Below are 3,397 nucleotides of genomic sequence, written 5' to 3'. Positions count from 1 at the left end.
CCTGAACCACTCCTTCCTTTCTGAGATCTGAAAGCAAGAGGTGCCCTACATTTAGATTTCCAGAGGGTAACTTCCATTAACAGTGACCCCAGCTAATCATCAGAGGAGGAAGAAAAGAGTAAAATAGCTGTGAACAAATCCTTCTGTGGTGTTAAATGAAACTGATTCAAATGACTGTCATGTACCTGTCTGTGACTTTAAGAACACCCCTTGGAAAAAGTGGCCTGTTTTTTACAAAAAAAAAAAAAGAGTAGAGTCCACGTGAGTTATTTTCTCAGAGGAGGGCAGCTCTACTAACTGCCTAAATTATACTAATTTAAAGGTCCCGATCAAAGTCTGTCATAATTTTGATAATCTATGCAATTATATAAATGTAGTACATAGTTATATATGTATATAACGTCGGCAAGAAATCCTATCTACGGTTCTTTGCTAGGCTCCCTGTAGTAAAATGTTGGTCTTTCTTTTCCCAGCTGCTGACTGGTGATAGTTATTTTTAAGTGAAGGGGGAAGTTGATTGTGAATATCACAATACTTTTGAGGTGCTTAGGTGAATATGAGAAAATCAAATTTAGGATTATGATTGCTCGTTGACTTTCTTCATAACGTCATTAGCATCACTTACTACTAAAACCCATATTGTCTACTGGGTTCCTAGGACATTCAACTAGATTATATTAACAATTTTATAACTTTAAGAACTAGAAGTTGATGCTCTTTCCCCTTATTGGCAAATGTTTATTTTTTTAAATTCTATGCAATTATATAAATGTAGTACATAGTTACATATGTATGTAACGTCAACAAGAAATCCTATCTACAGTCCTTTGCTAGGCTCCCTGTAGTAAAATGCTAGTCCTTCTTCAGGTCTGAGGATTGACCTATTTTTTTGCCCATTTTGTTAGTGCTGTCTGTTCCAGGCCAGCCCCATTGTGCTAAAAAGCATGGTCTCTCTCTTCTATCCTGAGTGTGGCCATTTCTGTGGGATTAATGGGCGTTCTCTGAAAAACGAGGAGCCCAGGGACCTATTTTTATGAGGCGCATTTCTCACCCCTGTCACTCCGGGTCGGTTGCTCCTCCTTGAAGCACTTACTATCCATGGCTTCCGTGCTACCACCCTCTTCTGGGCTTTCCCCGAACCATTAATCAATGTACCTGGGCCCCTGTGTTGGACGTTCCTCCTATTCTGGACAAAGACCTCTTCCCTCCACCCAGGGGCCCTGCCCTATGTGACCAATGCAGTTTCCTAGGCATAGGAAGTTAAAAAGTGGAACTAGGCTGTGTGTCATGCCACGCCAGAACCACCGTACTAGTCTTGAAATGTCTACATTGAAATGCTTGTTAGAGATTTGTTTTAAAGTCTGTCTTTAGAGACAAGATTATTTGAGCCTGTTCCCTGCAGTCTAGCTTGCTAACACCGCTGAAGACTCAGGACTGCCCAGCGCACCTGAAGAGCTATCTGGTGTGGGCTTTCTCGGGAAGAGATCCTCACTGCTGAGAGCACTGTAGGGAGAGCCACCTTTACCTCTGTGAGCATTGTCACGTCTGGATGATGCCTGGAACTGATCTTGTCATCTTGCTGTAGCCGAAGGACAAAGTCACCATTAAAGTGGGCTGTATCAGACAGTGTCATTCAGGAAAATGGAACATGGGAACATTCAGACAGAGGAGGAATGAAAGCAGGAAAGTGGTTACAAAGTCACTGGTAGGGATGAAAGAAAGAAAGGGGCTAGGTTGGGGAGTAAGGGGGAGGAGAGAATGGGAGCACACGTCAGAAGGCTGCGCCCATGCTTGGGCTGAAGCCCTTGACCCTGAACTGGCCAGCCAGCACTTTGCTGAAGGTAGTGCAGGTGCCACAGAGCAAACTCGAGAGCCTGCACTACTGACCTTGCGGCTGAAAAACCCACAAATGCCAAAAGAGCCTGAAATTCTCTGCATGGGCTGCTGTCTTCCCATGATCCCCACCAATGTTGCCACTGCAGAAAGCATCACCAGAAAATCAAAAGCCTTTCTTCTCTTCCCATCCTCCCATTTCCCACCCGGTCTCCATTGACATGGGAACCTTGTCTATGCAGTTTGAAGTTTTGAGACCTTCTGACATGGAAGTCAATGCAGAAATGAAAGTGGAGCTTCGAGTCAACCAATGTCTGAGTGTCAGTGTGAGCAAATGGGAAGAACTACATTCTCTGCAGGGCACAATCACTCATTACTTCCATCACTCATTCATATACTTATTTATTAAATCACAGGTGTTTGACCTGGCCAGAGTAGCTCAGGTTGAGCGTTGACCTATGAACCAGGAGGTCATGGTTCAATTCCGGGTCAGGGCACATGCCTGGGTTGCAGGCTCGATCCCCAGGTTGGGGTGTGCAGGAGGCAACCGATCAGTGATTCTCTCTCATCATCAATGCTTCTATCACTCCTTCTTCTTTCCTCTCTGAAATAAATAAAAAAATAAAAAATTTAAAAAAGAATGAGTGACTGTGAATTCGTGTTTCATTAATGGAATGGAACATGAACTCCCATCAGTTGACTACATTAGTCATCTACTTTATGCACATCACATATTTTAACCACCTATCTTTTAAGGTTGGAATGATTATAACCATTGTATGGATGATGAAAATGAGGTTAAACAAGTTTATGCTCCCCCCTACCCCGCAACAAATGCTTAACAACATGAGCATGATGGATTAAAATTAACATTTATTCAATTCTCAATAATCTTTCTTTTTTTCTGTATCAAAAAACTCTACATGATTACATTTGTACAATGGTAAATTTATATGACTTGTATATCATACTTTATTTATATTATGATATATATATAATTTATATTATCACACTGGGGGTTTGGATTAGGATTTTCTCCTTATATTGACTTGCTTTTTAACTATTACTAAAACACATTTCTATTCAATATGAAACTACTAAAGGAAAATAAATCTCAGTATTATTGCAGACAAATAATCTTTACCGTCTTTCATCTATCTTTCCTTTATTATACTACTAGAGGCCCAGTGCACGAAATTGGTGCAGGGGGTGGAGGGTCCCCTCAGCCCACCCTCTCCAATCCAGGACCCCTCGGGGGATGTCCAATGGCCAGTTTAGGGCCGATCCCCAGGACGTCGGACATCCCTCTCACAATCCGAGACCACTGGCTCCTAACTGCTCACCTGCCTGCCTGCCTGATTGCCCCTAACTGACTCCCTGCTGGCCTGGTCACCCCCAACTGCTCCCCCTGCCGGCCTAGTTGACCCTAACTACCCCCCACCTTGCCGGTCTGGTCGCCCTAACTGCCGGGAACCGGTCCATCCTTGCTGTTTCAAGGGACCTGGCATATATGGCATACTGTTCTTAATATGTTTGCTCACCTTCTTGGCACTATGTTTAAACC

General features: G+C 43.2%; 1 pseudogene; it reads left to right on the top strand.

Annotated features, from left to right (window-relative positions):
* Positions 1 to 2,054: 2,054 nt before the first annotated feature.
* LOC107184269 overlaps positions 2,055 to 3,397 on the top strand; it is an 11,415-nt pseudogene continuing 10,072 nt past the window's right edge.

This window comes from Myotis davidii, unplaced genomic scaffold (genome assembly GCF_000327345.1).
Source record: "Myotis davidii unplaced genomic scaffold, ASM32734v1 scaffold452, whole genome shotgun sequence".
Lineage (NCBI taxonomy): Eukaryota > Metazoa > Chordata > Mammalia > Chiroptera > Vespertilionidae > Myotis > Myotis davidii.
Note: the sequence above shows the minus strand (reverse complement) of the source record. Positions and strands in the feature narration are given on the sequence as shown.